The sequence below is a fragment of the Bos javanicus genome, chromosome 19 (assembly GCF_032452875.1).
Source record: "Bos javanicus breed banteng chromosome 19, ARS-OSU_banteng_1.0, whole genome shotgun sequence".
Lineage (NCBI taxonomy): Eukaryota > Metazoa > Chordata > Mammalia > Artiodactyla > Bovidae > Bos > Bos javanicus.
This window is the reverse complement of record NC_083886.1, coordinates 9,025,142-9,042,420: the sequence shown is the minus strand read 5'-3', so window position 1 is coordinate 9,042,420 and position 17,279 is coordinate 9,025,142.

Genomic DNA, 17,279 nt, shown 5'->3' with positions numbered 1-17,279 from the left:
AAAGAGCTGACTCTTTTGAAAAGATCCCGATGCTGAGAAAGATTGAGGGTGAGAGGAGAAGGGGATGACAGAGGATGAGATGGTTGGATGGCATCACCGACTCAATGGACATGGATTTGGATAGATTCTGGCAGTTGGTGATGGACAGGGAGGCCTGGCGTGCTGAGGTTCATGGGGTCGCAAAGAGTCAGGCACAACTGAGCGACTGAACTGAACTGAACTGAAAAGGTTTGGAGTGGAATCCCTTTCGGTTAAGAATATGCTCTTATAAAATCAATAAGTAAAAAAAGCCAAGCATAATTGAATACAACAATGTGTTTTGGGCCTATTAACAGATAATTAGAATGAGCTGCTCTGTGTGCAACATGAATAAGGGTTTTGGTGCTTTTTTTTTTTTTTAACTTCTTTATGATAATGATCAGTGCAATATTTTTTTTTCCCCTTCAGTATAAATTCAAATGTCTTATTGTGTCATACCTGGTCATATTAAATTTTTTAACAATAATACAGAAATAGAAGAAATATAGGTAACATCATCCCCCCGTCCCATTTTTTTTTAAACAAATGTTGTCTTACAAAAGCCCTGGATTTCCAAACATTTACTGCATTAAAGCTGCCTGTAGCCAACTCTCTTAGAATCTCCTTTGGGCAGCAGTCTTGAGAATGCCACTGAAGTAATTACAGTAATGACAGTAATAAAAATATAGCTAATCTACTATTTTTAATTCCAGATTTAATTTCTGGCGACAGACAAGTTTGGTGGATAAAGTGGAGATACCATCTCTGTTTTCAAATGAGGTACAACTATAAGGTAATGTCCCTGATGTTACTGTGTTACTTGTTAACAGTGGGGATCCAAGGACCTCAGAAGAAAAACTCCAACTTTCGAGAATTTCCTTTGACTCATTTAACTAAGGGATCTATTAACGCTCCAGCCATCAGGTGGCTAGATACAGGAGACTCTGTTTCGATCTCTGGGTTGGGAAGATCCCCTGGGGAAGAAAATGGCAACCCACTCCAGTATTCTTGCCTGGAAAATTCCATGGACAGAGGAGCCTGGCAGACTATAGTCCATGGGGTCACAAAGAGTCAGACATGACCAAGCAACTGAACACACACACACACACACACACAAACATGCACACACACACACATGCATGCACACCCTCAGAGGCCATGGCGATTTAAACTATTGAGGGCTCCCTGCAGACAGGAGCTCCTTCTTTCCAGTCACAGTACTGCAGCCGAGCAGTGATCTGGCTCCTAGCATGGAAGAGGATGGACATGACATTGCACTCCAGCTGATATGTGTCAGTTATTGCATTCTTATTGTTTTAAGTGCTTTATTCATTTAATCCTCACAGAAACCCTAAATCGTGTTGCCTCCCTTTTATAGCAGACATGCGAGGGCACCAGAAAGCCAAGTAATTTGCCCAGAAGTCACAGAATAAGCGGCCGAGCTGGGACTTGAAATCAGCTATGCTGAGCTCCAGAGCCAGTGTTGGTGTCTTTAACCACCATGCTATACTGACAAGGATCTTAAGCCACTTAAGTGTGTATTTCAGAATCTTATAATGTAGGAGTTTTGTTTGTTTTAGCAGATGTCTCATGTAAAAGTCATAGGAACTTGGGACTTCCCCGTTGGTCCAGTGGCTAAGACTCTGCACTCCCAAGGCACGGGGCCCAGCTTCGAGCCCAGGCCCAGAAACCAGATCCCACCCGCTGCAACCAAGGGTTCGTGTGCCACAACTAAAAAGATCTGGCTCACTGCGAGGAAGATCGAAGATCCTGCATGCCGCAACTAAGTCCCGGCACAGCCAAATAAATAAAAGTAATTAGAAAAGTCAGAGGAACGTGGACACGTCACTTAACTGCTCCAAGCCTCCCTTTGTCATCTGAAGAAATAGGGAGAACACAGACTCAAAGCTATAAGGATTCCCTAAAAAAATGGATACAAAGCTTCTGGTATTTAAGAGGCATGCTGGCCACTTCCTATAGAAGAAGGGTCAACTATAGAAAATGTCCACTTACTACTTACTTTTTACAGGGTGGCGGGCACATTACGAGAAGATTATTATGATTCCACTTTAATATAATAAAATTTTGCTTAATATCATGAACAATCTATCCTATTTTTAACATTAACTCCTTTTTGTTCATATGACTCAACTCATTTTTAAAACTATACCTTTTTCTACTTAAAAACAATATATGTGTTGTTTGTAATAATATAGAAACACATAAATGATAAGGAAAAAAATGCCCATAATACACTTACCCACAAATAACTCAACATTTTGATGTGTAACCTCTTTCTACACACAAATACACTTAAATAAAACTAGCATCAAATTGCGGAGAAGGCAATGGCACCCCACTCCAGTACTCTTGCCTGGAAAATCCCATGGACAGAGGAGCCTGGTAGGCTGCAGTCCATGGGGTCGCTAAGAGCCGGACATGACTGAACGACTTCACTTTCACTTTTTACTTTCATGCATTGGAGAAGGAAATGGCAACCCACTCCAGTGTTCTTGCCTGGAGAATCCCAGGGACGGGGAGCCTGGTGGGCTGCCGTCTATGGGGTCACACAGAGTCGGACACGACTGAAGTGTCTTAGCAGCAGCAGCAGCATCAAACTGTATATACTTTTTGCAAGCTGCTTTGTCTTAAAAATGTTATCATGGTGTAAGCTATTACGTATAGGAAGGATGAACAACAAGGTCCTACTGTTGTTATATATAGCACAGGGAACTATATTCAATAACTGATAAACCACAATTGAAAAGAATATTAAAAAGGAATGTATATGTATGTGTGTGTGTGTGTATATTCAGTTCAGTTTAGTCACTCAGTCATGTCCGACTCTTTGTGACCCCATGAACCGCAGCATGCCTGGCCTCCTTGTCCATCACCAACTCCCAGAGTTTACCCAAACTCATGTCCATTGAGTCAGTGATGCCATCCAGCCATCTCATTCTCTCTCATCCCCTTCTCCTCCTGCCTTCAATCTTTCCCAGCATCAGGGTCTTTTCAAATGAGTCAGCTCTTTTCATCAGGTGGCCAAAGTACTGGAGTTTCAGCTTCAACATCAGTCCCTCCAATGAACACTCAGGACTGATCTCCTTTAGGATGGACTGGTTGGATCTTCTTGCAGTCCAAGGGACTCTCTATATATCAGATCAGATCAGATCGGTCGCTCAGTCGTTTCCGACTCTTTTCGACCCCATGAATCGCAGCACGCCAGGCCTCCCTGTCCATCACCAACTCCCGGAGTTCACTCAGACTCACGTCCATCGAGTCAGTGATGCCATCCAGCCATCTCATCCTCTGTCTGCACATATATATATATATATATATATGTATATATGTATAACTGAGTCACTGCTTACAGTAGAAATTAACACATTGTAAATCAACTGTATTGCAAAAAAGAAAGGAAAACATTAGTATCTAGAAATATAAAATCACTATGTACAAATAGCTGTTTAACCAATATTCCCAAATGATGTAGCTATATAATGGCTAAAAACTTCTAGAACAATGGATAGAACACAAAAAAGAATATAAGAAAATATAACAGAAACAAAGTAATGGTGTGTCTTTGATGTTCCTCAACAGAAAAAAAAAAAAAAAAAAGATGGGGAAACAAGGTTAAAAATATGTTTTCACCAAATGTTTTATAATTTTAATAAAACATTTTAGTAAACTGTTTTCCTAAAGGAATTAAAGCTATAATAAAACACAATCATCTCAAAAACAAACAAAAAATGTTATTTTGAAAGTATTAATCTTATTCTCCCATGTCCTTAAATATTTTACATCTTTATGAAGATCTGTAAACTATCACATCACTTGGATGTATTAATTTACTTAATTAAGCAGTCCTCTATAGACGTTTTGTTTCTAAGTCCACAATGAATGGCTAACTAGATGTTAAGATGGTTTCCAAGGACACAATGAATACCCTTGGAAGTAAAATGCATAGAAATACAACTGATTTCTTTTCAGGCAAGGCTTCACGGGGGCTCCTGCTGCAGCAGGAGAGAGTGAGAACAAGTCACAGGTTCCCTTGCTCACTCCCCAAGCAGGGGTGAGCTGGTTCCGTGCATGGGGTGAGGGCAGGGATGTGTCCAGGCTGAAGGGGTGACTGGTCATGTTGTGTGCAGAGGGCAAGAGCAGTACCCTGCTTTTACTCCGGGCACTGTGCTTTTGCTCCCAGCTCTTCAGAAGTGGAGTTGCGTCTTTGGCCTTTTTGTATTTTGTAGTCCATAATTTCCTCCAACTGCACATGCACACCGTTATTTTTAGTCCCTTATGAAAGTGAAAGCGTTAGTCATTCAGTCATGTCCGAATCTTTGTGACTCTGTGGACTGTAGCCAGTGGAATTCTCCTGGAAAGAACACCGGAGTGGGTTGCCGTTCCCTTCTCCAGGGGATCTTTCCAACCCAGGGATCGAACCCTGGTCTCCTGCATTGCAGGCAGATTATTCACCATCTGAGTTACCAGGGAAACCCTTACAGAGTTTCTTTGTTTTCTGTTATTCTTAAAGTCTCTTTGCATTCTGTTGCTCAAGAAGGGGATTTTTCCCAGGTACAAGCACTGCAGCAAAGGGTTGCCAGGTCCCAGCCTGTCTCATTTCTCCCCCAGAGGCGATCCACCTGACGTTCAAGAACAAAGGCTCCAGGCAAAAGGCAGTGAGTCCCAAAGCCCCATGTCCTGACTCTGGAGGAAAGTCATGGTCCTACAGAGGTCAACAGAGCAGATCTTTAGAGTTTGGGGGAAATTCCATCTTCTTCTAGACCCCAGAGGCTCCCAGGCTCTGACGGCCCGGGCTGGAATCCAGAACATATACAGGAATGTCTCAGGGAGACTGGAACAGAGGTAGGAGGAGAGGACGCTGCCTCTTACAGCCCAGCTAGAGAGGAAGCCACCAGTAAATGTCCCCCTCTCGGCCTCAGGCCTGACTCCATTGGCCAAGTCAACCCCTTCCCTCTTGGATCCTACAGAGAAGAGGCCACACCACTGGGGTGACCAACTCAACCATTTGCCTGGGACCTCTCCAGTGTTAGCAACAAGAGCCCTGTGACCTGGCTAGCCTGGGTGAGCTAGGATGGCTAATCAGCCTCCATAAATCCAAGTCACGGCAAATGCCCACGGCACCCTGGATGCAAGGGCTCAGGTATTCCTGTGGGCAGGGGTCCTCCAAGACTCATTGGCTAAGTTCCCACAATCTGGTGCAGCAGGTTTCACTGCCTGTGAGTGCATTTTTCCTCCATGTTCACCAGGATTTTCCATCATTCACAGTCAGGTCCAGTATGTGCGGCTAACTAATAGCTGTGGCTGTGGCCAGTGATCAGTAGAAACTGCTTTGGGTTTTTCTACCTGAAACGTCCTCATGCTCTGGGCAGTGGTCCCCATCTTTGGGGATACATTAGAATCCCCTGGGAGACTGGACTTCTGTGTTGTTCAAAGCTCCAAGGTCATTCTGGTGCACAGCAAGGGTTAAAGACTCACAGCACTAGGACACAGAACACCAGGCACTCGATTTCCCCTTTATCTGAAACTGTTTTTCAGGAAAACTCCGCTCTGCTCAGGATCTCCAGCTCACCTTTCTGTAGCTGTGAACCGGCCTCCACTCAGGCATAAGTCCTGGTTAAAGCAATTTTCTTAAAACCAAAAAGATCAGCCCTAGATTACATTTTCTTTCTTTTTTAAGATTAATTTATTTCTGGCTGAGTTGCTGTACGCAGGATTGCCCTAGCTGCGGAAGGTGGGGGCTACTCTAGATGCGGTGCACAGGCTTCGCATTAAGGTGGGTTCTCCTGTTGGAGCTCGTGAAATACAACTAATTTATAAAAGTAGTCTCAGGCAGACTACTGAGGATGATAAACCCCTGGCCTCCAAAATGGCCATCGTGTTTGTTTGTTGTTAAGCAATTACTTGAGGTTTTGAATTCTTAGAACCATTACTTCCTCTGAGAGTCCAATGAAGAGAATGCGCTTATGTGCTAGGAATATACAAGCTGTCTAGTTTTAGATAATCAATGCAAACCGCACACTCTACTGAAAGTTCCCCTAAGCCTGTTACAATTCCTTTAGTTGGCTTTCCCTCTCAGTTCAGTTCAGTTCAGTCACTCAGTCGTGTCCGACTCTTTGCGACCCCATGGCCTGCAACATGCCAGGCTCCCCTGTCTATCACCAATTCCCAGCATTGCTCAAACTCATGTCCATCGACTCTGTGATGCCATCCAACCATCTCATCCTCTGTTGTCCCCTTCTCTCCTGCCTTCAATCTTTCCCAGCATCAGGGTCTTTTCCAAGGAGTCAGTTCTTTGCATCAGGTGGTCAAAGTATTGGAGTCTCAGTTTCAACATCAGTCCTTCCAATGAATATTCAGGTATGATTTCCTTTAGGATTGACTGATTTGATCTCCTTGCAGTCCAAGGGACTCTCAAGAGTCTTTTCCAACACCATAGTTCAAAAGCATCAATTCTTTGGCACTCAGCTTTCTTTATGGTCCAACTCTCACATCCATACATGACTACTGGAAAAACCGTAGCTTTGACTACATGGACCTTTGTTGGCAAAGTAATGTCTCTGCTTTTTAATAAGCTGTCTAGGCTGGTCATCACTTTTCTTCCAAGAAGCAAGTGTCTTTTAATTTTATGTCTGTAGTCATCATCTGCAGTGATTTTAGAGCCCAGGAAAATAAAATCTGTCACTGTTTCCATTGTTTCCCCATCTATTTGCCATGAAGTGATGGGACCAGATGCCATGATCTTAGTATTTTGAATGTTGAGTTTTAAGCCAGCATTTTCAGTCTCCTCTTTCACTTTCATCAAGAGGCTCTTTAGTTCTTCTTCACTTTCTGCAATAAGGGTGGTGTCATCTGCATATCTGAGATTATTGATATTTCTCCCGGCAATCTTGATTCCAGCTTGTTCTTCATCTAACCCAGCATTTCGTGTGATGTACTCTGCATATGAGTTAAATAAGCAGGGTGACAATACACAGCCTTGACGAACTCCTCTAGCATTTGCTTAATCCAGCACCATTTTGACTCCTAATCAGTTTATCAAAATAGACCATTAATGGTATCACAGACTAGTTTTGAAATAGGAGAGAAGAGGGTAGGACATAACATTTGAAAGAATGAGATAGCCTTAGGACACAACATAAACTGATTAGAATCAAATGGGTCCAAGATGGCAGACAAGCCCACTTGACTAGCCCTGGATCTTCAGTATATGCTCACTGTAACACAGCAGCGAGCTACGGGACACACCCACAGGTACTGTGACAGCTCCAAGGCCGACTGTCAAAGATCAAAAAAGCGCGTGGGGCCCCAATTCCTGGTAATCTCTGTTGCTGCTAAGGCTAAGTCACTTCAGTCGTGTCTGACTCTGTGCGACCCCATAGATGGCAGCCCACCAGGCTCCCCCGTCCCTGGGATTCTCCAGGCAAGAACGCTGGAGTGGGTTGCCATTTCCTTCTCCAAGGCATGAAAGTGAAAGTGAAGTCGCTTAGTCGTGTCCGACTCTTAGTGACCCCATGGACCGCAGCCTACTAGGCTCCTCCATCCATGGGATTTTCCAGGCAAGAGTACTGGAGTGGGGTGCCATTGCCCTCTCCGGGTAATCTCTGCCCTTTCCCCAAAATAGTTGGAATAATTTTTCCACTCATTAGCCTATGAAATTACCCAGCCCATAAGAACTAACCACACCACATTTCGAGGCCACTCTGATCTTCTGACATGGCCCACATTGTTTGGAGCGTGTTCCTTGCTAAATACATCCACTTCTTGCCGATCACTTTGTCTCTCACTGGATTCTTTCTGTGATGAGACATCAAGAACCTGAGCTTTGGACTACCCATGTGGTACGGTGGACGGGAATCTGCCTGCCAATGCAGAGGACATGAGTCCAATCCCCGGTCTGGGATGATTCTACATGCCACAGAGCAACTCATGCTCAGGAGCCACAGCTACTGAAGCCCAGCTCACAGACCACCACTACTGTGAGCGGCCACTGCTGAAGCCCAGAGCCTGTGCTCCACCACCAAGAAAGTCCACTGCCACAGAAGCCTCACACGGCAACAAAGAGTAGCCTGCTCAGCGCAACTAGAGAATGCTCCACGCGGCAGTGGGTACCCTGCACAAGCAAAACGGAAGAAGAACCTGAGTTTCATTAGGTCTTCAAACCAGGTGTATGATCTCAACTGGAAAACTATGGCTTTTGGCCAGGTTCAAGTCCCAGCCACATGCGTAAGAGTCCCAAGCTGGGTTTTGGCTGGGTTTGAGTCCTGGCACATGGGTTTAAGTCCCAATATGAGGTGAACGGTTTCCATTTCACTGCCTTAAAAATCTTCTGGAAACCACTGATCTTGTTACTGTCTCCATATAGTTTGCCTGATCCAGAATGTCATACCAGGGACATATCCAGAATGTCCTTGGTAGCTCAGCTGGTAAAGAATCTGCCTGCAATGCAGGAGACCCTGGTTCGATTCCTGGGGCAGGAAGATCTGTTGAAGAATGGATAGGCTACCCATTCCAGTATTCTTGGACTTCTCTGGTGGCTCAGCTGGTAAAGAATCCGCCTGCAATGTGGGAGACCTGAGTTCGGTCCCTGGCTTGGGAAGATCCCATGGAGAAGGGAATGGCTAACAACTCCAGTATTCTGGCCTAGAGAATTCCATGGACTGTGTAGTCCATAGGGTCTCAAAGAGTCAGATATGACTGAGTGACTTTCACTTTCAGAATGTCATACAGTTGGAATCATACAGTATTTAGCCTTTTCAGATTAACTTCTTGCATTTAATAATGTACGTTTACATTTCCTCCATGCCTTGACTGACAGCTCATTTCTTTTTTGTACTGAATACTATTCCATAGTCTGGATGCACCAACATTTATTTACCCGTTTACCTACTGAAGGACGTCTTGACCGTTTCCAAGTTGTGGCAATTATGAATAAAGTTGCCATAAATATCTGCGTCCAGGTTTTTGTGTGGACACCGATTTTCAACCCCTTTGGGTAAATACCAATGAGCATGATTGCTGAATTGTGTATTGAGTACATCACTTCTGTAAGAAACTGTCAAACTGATTTCTAAAATAGCTGTTCCATTTTTGTATTCCCATCAACAATGACTGAGAGTTCCTGGAGGGTGTTGTCAAAGTTTTAGATTTTGGCCTTTCTGATCGATGTAAACCAGTATCTCGTTGCTTTAATTTGCATTTCCTTGATGACAGATCACGTGGAGCATCTTTTCATATACTTATTTGCCATCTATATGTCTTCTTTGATAAAGTTCTTGTTCAGGTCTTTGGTCCATTTTTTAATTTGGGTTGTTTGTTTTCTTATTGTTGAGTTTTATGAGTTCTTTGTATACTTTGAAAAATAGTCTTTCATCAGGTACATGTATTTTCTCACATCCTGTGGCTTGTCTCCTTATTCTCTTGATCCTAATCCATTTTTAGGATTAGAAGATAGAGTGGGAAAAAAACAGGAGACAGGGTGGTGCTGGATTACCGAAATGGTGGACTAGGACTAAGCTTACGGCCCCAGTAGAAAACAGCATCAAAAACATCAGAAACGAAATGTTCTGAAAGAATCTGTTATTGAAAAAGACATAAGAAATGTCCACCTCTGGCTCCCACCCACCTCCTCTTAGTCACGCAGTGGTGTCTGACTCTTTGCAGCCCCATTGACTGTAGCCCACCAGGCTCCTCTGTCCATGGAGTTTTCCAGGCAAGAGTACTGGAGTGGGGTGCCATTTCCTACTGCAGGGGATTGAACCCACATCCCATGTGTCTCCTGCACTGGCAAGCAAATTTGTTACCACCCACACCACCTGGGACAGCAAGTCAAAGACTTCAGAGGAAAGGATCGGTAAACCCTGAAATCAGGTCAATAGAAACAATACTAGGTAAAGAAGAGGAAAAAATGAGACTTACAAAGAGTAACAAAGCCTCAGTAACCTATGGGACAATATCAAGCAAGCTAACATGTATTTAACTGGAGAGAGGAAATGAGGCCAAAAACTGGAAGAAACAGAAACTGAAAAAATTGCCCAAATTTGGAAAAAAAAAAAAAAAAGTTACAAATCCAAGAAGCCTAACGAGAGAGTCAATGCTTACATAGGTTGATAAGGAGTCCAGGGCCCTGGAGGAGGAGAAAGTGATCTTGGGCCCTCAAGGAGAAAAGGGATAAACTTTTTTTCTACATTCCTTGTCTTAGTTACATGACTTTTTTTTTTAAAGCTCTGAGTTATTAGTTGCAACAATCTATTTCTTCTAAGACTAACTTTCTTTAAGCCCAGAGCTAATGATTATACAACAAAACAATTCATCTTGTGCAAGGGCATGTTTTTCCTTAAATTCTGTACTAATGATTATAAAACAACAATTTTATCTTGCTCAAGGACATATTTCTCCTTCTTAACAAGAACCTTCTAACTAATCCTATTATCTTAAAATGTATGTTGTGGGGAGTAGGTCTGGCAAGACCTTTCTTTTGTTAGTAACCAACTGAAAAAAGTATATAAGGTCTTGATAAGACTAGTGAGTGGGGCACTCTCTGCCCCTTTCTGAATTCTATGGCAGAAGCTTTCTCTCTTTTTCACTGTAATAAAACTTTTTCCGAAGTTCTGAGTGCCTGAAGCTGTGTCTCTGGTCCCAAAGCTAAATTCTCTACTTCAGAGATGACGAATCTGACATCATTCACCAGAAGCTATAAATAGCAAACCCCAAGCAAGATATTTTTAAAAAAAGACACTTAGGCACATCATAGTTAAAACGCTGAAAATCACAAAGAGATAATCTCAAAACTCACCAGAGGAAGTAAAAAACATTCAACAAACTGTGGAAAATTCTTAAAGAGGTTGGAATACCAGACCACCTTATCTGCCTCCTGAGCAACCTGTATGCAGGTCAAAAAGCAACAGTTAGAACTGGACATGGAACAACAGACTGGTTCCAAATTGGGAAAGGAGTACATCAAGGCTGTATATTGTCATCCTCCTTATTTAACTTATATGCAGAGTACATCATGAGAAACGCTGGGCTGGAAGAAGCACAAGCTGGAATCAAGATTGCTGGGAGAAATATCAATAACCTCAGATATGCAGATGACTCCACCCTTATGGCAGAAAGTGAAGAGGAACTAAAAAGCCTCTTGATGAAAGTGAAAGAGGAGAGTGAAAAAGTTGGCTTAAAATTCAACACTCAAAAAAATAAGATCATGGCATCCAGTCTCATCACTTCATGGCAAACAGATGAGGGGAAAATGAAAACAGTGACAAGTTTAATTTTCTTGGGCTCCAAAACCACTGGGGACAGTGACTGCAGCCATGAAATTGAAAGACGCTTGCTCCTTGGAAGAAAAGCTATGTCAAACCTAGACAGCATATTAAAAAGCAGAGACTTCATTTTGATGACAAAAGCCTGTCTAGTCAAAGCCATGGTTTTTCCAGTAGTCATGTATGGATGTGAGAGTTGGACTATAAAGAAAGCTGAGTGCCAAAGAATTGATGCTTGTGAACTGTGGTGTTGGAGAAGACTCTTGAGAGTCCCTTGGACTGCAAGGAGATCCAACCAGTCCATCCTAAAGGAGATCGGTCATGGATGTTCATTGGAAGGACTGATGCTGAAGCTGAAACTCCAATACTTTGGCCACCTGATGCAAAGAGCAGACTCATTGGAAAAGACCTTAAGGTGGGAGGAGAAGGGGGTGACAGAGAATGAGTTGGTTGGATGGCATCACTGACTCAATGGACATGAGCCTAAGCAAACTCCGGGAGATAGTGAAGGACAGGGAAGCCTGGTGTGCTGCAGTCCATTGGGTCACAAAGAGTCAGACATAAGTCAGCAACTGAACAAGAACAGGATGGGAGCCCCAGTACAAATGAACGTTGATGTCTCATCAGAAACAACAGAGGCCGAAGAGAACAGGATGACATCTTTAAAGCGTTGAAAGGAAAGTCAACCAACAATTACATATTCTGTGAAACGACCCATTAAAAATGAAGATGAAAAAAAGACACTTTCAGATCAATAAAAGATGAAAGAATTGCCAGCAGTTCTGCACTACAGGATATGCAGAAGTAAACTTGCCATCGGAAGGAGGAAGAGTATGGCAATAGTGAATTTGTGGAGAATAGATCTATCTTTTACGTATAACTGTATTTTCCTTTGAGAGGTGATTGCTTAAAGTAAATGTAATAATATAATACTGTTAAAAGATTAACTGAGGAACATTAAACTTGTGAAGAGTTCGTTGGAGAAAACGATTTAAATCAGGCAGTGCCAAACTGAAAGTGGTCAGAGGGCACTCACTCTACCAGCAGGGACGAAGGGAAAGGCTCCCACAGGGCAGACACAGGAGCAAAGCAAGGGGGTCGCTTAACTGGTTTTAGTTTGGGCAGTTGCATTATTCAGGAAAGTCTAGTTAGTGGAGTTTGTGATTGGTTGCTTTCAAGTGTTGATTTCTTAACCTTGAGGTATTTACAGAAATTGACTCTGGCTTAGGTTGCGGCTTCCTTACGTTGGCTGCCAAAGCACGGGAGTCACCCTAGTCTAATGACTTCCTTGTTTAATGACTTTCACAGTACTGTGCAGGTATTAGGTATGTATATGTAAAGTGCATGTGTACTCGGTCGATAAGTCACGTCAGGCTCTTACATGACAACAAGAGCATAAGAAGTGGTAAATAAAAGTTTAATGTACTAAGACTGTCACATTTTATATATTTATTCATTTTAATATATTCACTATAAACAGACTGTGATAAATTAAGGCTGCATATTAAAATCCTTAGAATAACCATGAGAAATATAATAAAAAGAAGGGATAGGTAGGGAGTCTGGGATTGACATGTACACACTGTTATATTTAAAATGGATAACCAAGAAGGACCTACAGTATATAGCACAGGGAATGTGCTATGTTATGTCTGGTCAATGGTATGCAACAACCTAAATGGGAAAATAACTTGAAAAATGATAGATACATGTATAAGTGAATCACTTTGGTGTACACTGAAAGTAACACAACACTGTCAACCAGTTATACTTGAATATAAAATAAAAAGTACAAAAAAAAAGTATACGCAAAAGGCCAAAAGAGAAATGAAAAAGAAATGTACAGCATCTTTGATTAGTCCAAAAGAAGACTAGAAAAGAGGAAAAACAGAGAAAACCCAAAGACACAACCAAATACAAGTAACATTTTGGTACATTTCAAGTCAATAAACACGTCAAATTCAAATGGACTAAACACTCTAATTAAAAGGCTGAGATTGTCAGACTCGATGTAAAAGGAAGACCCAACTGTGTTCAATCTACAGGACATACTTTGAATATAAAGACAGAGAGAAACAGAAATTAACAGGTTAGAAATCTGTACCACACAGGTAGGAAGATAAGAAAACTATTCGCCTATGCTGACATTGGACAAAGTGGATTTTTTTTTTTTTAATGATGTATCATCTATTTATTTATTTGGTTGCACTGGGTCTTAGTTGTGGCATGCGAGATCTTGGTTGCATCACGCAGATCTTCTGTTGTGGTGCACACACGCTCCAGCGGTGGCGTGTGGACTGGAGTTGTGGTGCCTGGGCTTCGTTGCTCTACCGTACGTGGGATCTAAATTTCCCGACCAGGAATTGAACCCACATCCCCAGCAGAGAAGTCCCAATAAAGTAGATTTTAAGAGAAAGATTATTATGAGACATAAATGTGGACTTTCAAGGGGTTAAATACCACGAAACATATAAAAACCTTAATGTGTATGTACTCGTATTAATTTCCTAGGGTTGCCATTACAAAGTACCACAAACTAGGAGACTTAGAAAAAAAATGTAGTCACTCACAGTTCTGGACGCTGAACGTCTGAAATCAAGGAATCAGAGGACCATGCTTCCTCCGGCATCTGTAAGAGGGGCTCCCTTCTTGCCTCCTCCCAGTTTATGATGATTTTCCAGCGATCTTTGGTGTCCCTTGGCTTTCGGCTACAGCAGTTGTCTCTATCCTCAGTGTCATCTGAGTTTGTCTTCACATGGCATTTTCCTACATCATGCCAAATTAGGGCCACCCTAATGACCCCATCTTAATTGATTACAGCTGCAAAACCCTATTTCCAAATAAGGTCATATGTATAGACACCAAGGGTTAGGACTTCAACATATATTTTGTAAGGACACAACTCAATGCATAACAGTACCTAATAACAAAGTTTCAGAATACACGGGGGGAGGGGCAAATACAAAGAAAGAAATAGACAAGTTCATCAGCACATAGACGAAATTAACATCGTGTCAGTCTCAACACATTTCAAAAGACAAACATCTTAATAGAGCGGACTAAAATGGGATTAAATTAGAAATTAATGACAAGATATCCAGGAAAGCACTAGATATTCGGAAATGAAGCCATATCCTTATAAGTAATTACAAAGAAATTACAATAACAAAGGAGATTTTACAAAGGAAATTAGAAAATATTTTGAATGAAGTAACAATGAAAATACACATATCAAAACTTGTGGAATAGAACTAAAACAATGCATAGAGGGAGATTTATAAACATTTATATTAGAAAAGAAAGTTAAACAATAATGATCTGATGTTCCAACTTCGTAAACTTGAAAAAGAAGAGCAAACTAAACCAAAAGTAAATAGAAGGAAATAATAGCTATGAGAAGAAATCAATGAAAAAAACAGCAAGTAGAGAAAATTAAAGCCAAAAGCTGGTTCTTTGAAAAAATTAATAAATTAATAATCTAGTAGATGGAGTAACCAAGAAAAAAGAAAGAAAACACAGATTACTTATATCAGGAATGAAAGAGGGGTTACTGCCACAGATTCTGCTGCTGCTGCTGCTAAGTCGCTTCAGTCGTGTCCAACTCTATGCGACCCCACAGACCAGCCCACCAGGCTCCCCCATCCCCGGGATTCTCCTGGCAAGAACACTGGAGTGGGTTGCCATTTCCTTCTCCAATGCATGAAAGTGAAAAGTGAAAGTGAAGGCACTCAGTCGTGTCCGATCCTCAGTGACCCCATGGATTGCAGCCTTCCAGGCTCGTCAGTCCATGGGATTTTCCAGGCAGGAGTACTGGAGTGGGGTGCCATTGCCTTCTCCGCCACAGATTCTACTGACATTAAAAGAGTTATATGGTAGAAATAAAGACCTCTGAAAATTCTGCCTCTATAAAAGAAAACTAGCAAAAATTCTCAGGATAAACGTTTTTAGCACTCTATAAATCAGCAAAAAGCTTGCAACAACTCAGAAAAATGCTTACTCAAAGAAAGTGGCTGAATCTTGGTAAGAACAGCAAGTTTTGTGGGGTTTTAACTTGACCTTTTCCCAATATCCCCACCCTAGTTCCATGGTAGTCTAAAAAGGTAATGGTCTGCAAATAACTCCTTAGAAAACACTGGGACTGGTTTTAGGCACTTAAGGAAATGGGTATCTAATTGTTAGCTGATTATGAAGCTAAACAAGCAGAGTTTAGAGCCACACATGACAAAGAATACAGACTTTACAGACTTAATTCAGAAGTCACTAAACAAATAACAACAACAGATGGTCACAGCAACAAACCCCGGGAATGGGGGAATGTGGTGCCACAGTGGCACACTGTATTATTTTAAATGTCCATGTCCAGTTTTGAACAAAAAATCGATGACACACACAAAGAAGAAGGCATGGCCCATATAAGGAAAAAGAAACAGAAACTGTCCCTGAGTAAGCACAGATGTTGCACTTTCTAGATAAATTCTTTAAATCAGTTATGCACTATATGTTCCAAGAACATTAGGAAATCATGTCTAAAGAAATAAAGCATGAGAGTGATGTCTCTTTACTATATCAGGATGGAAACAGAAATTATTATTATTTCTTAAAAAGAACCAGATCAAAATTCCAGTTTTGGAAAGTACAATAACTGCAACGAAAAATTCACTAGAGGGACTCAACATCAGACTTGAGCAGGCAGAAGAAAGAGTTCATGAATCTGGACATAGATTTATTGAGACAATCCAGTCGGTGAAGTAGAAAAGAAAAAGAATAATGAATACAGGCTCGAAGACCTGTGAGATATCAACAAGCTCTTCAACATACACATGATGGAAATTCCTAAAGGAGAGGAGAGAGAAGGAGGGAGGAAAGAATACTGGAAGAAATAACAAAAGAATAAAAGTTTACTTGAAAATATTTAACACAGTAATTGGGAAGTTGTTTAGTTGCTGAGTCACGTCCAACTCTTTTGTGACTCATGGATTGTAGGTCACCAGGCTTATCTGTCCATGGAATTTCCTAGGCAGGAATACTGGAGTGGGTTGCCATTTCCTTTTCTAGGGGATCTTCCCAACCCAGGGATCCAACCCGTATCTCCTGCACTGGCAGGCGGGTTCTTTGTGGCTGAGCCACCAGGGAAACCCAGTAATGGAGACACTGAAGTGCAAAAGATATATGACATAAAAATAGGTAGTGAATGGCAGATATGAATGGCAGATATAAATCCTATCTTCTTAGGAATTTAGAGACTTCCCTGGTGGCTCAGAGGGTAAAGTGTCTGTCTACAATGTGGGAGACCTGGGTTCGATCCCTGAGTGGGGAAGATCTCCTGGAGAAAGAAATGGCAACCCATTCCAGTATTCTTGCCTGGAAAATCCCGTGGACGGAGGAGCCTGGTGGGCTACAGTCCACGGGGTCCCAAAGAGTCGGACACGACTGACTTCACTTTCTTAGGAATTTAATGTAAATGGGCCAGATGCTCCAATTAAAAGGCAGAGATTGGCAGGATCACAAAAAAATGGGATCTGACCATATACAGTCCACAAGAACCACACTTTAGATTCAAAGACACAAATAGGTTGAAAATAAAAGGACACAAAAAGAGAAACTAGGCAAATAGCAACCAATAACAAGATAGACCACATTTGGGTCTCAATAAACTTAAAGGATTGAAATAATACAAAGTATATTCTCTCTCCATAATGGAATGTATTTAGGTAGGTCTTAGTAAATAGCCACTGCATGGAATTTGTTAATAACGCCATGTCCCTCCTAATGTTATTCACTGACTAATCAGCCTTTCTAAACTTCTCTTCCTGGAAGGAGAGTTCTACAAGCATTCTGGCATGAGTCAGGTCACCTCACCCACAAGAGCTAGGTCAGAGGGAATTTCATAATGTTTATTTCCTGGAAAATGCTCCCCATGGGGGACAACATTTTATAGTAGGACATGCTTGGTTTTTGGAATCATAGTCTGGATACCAATAA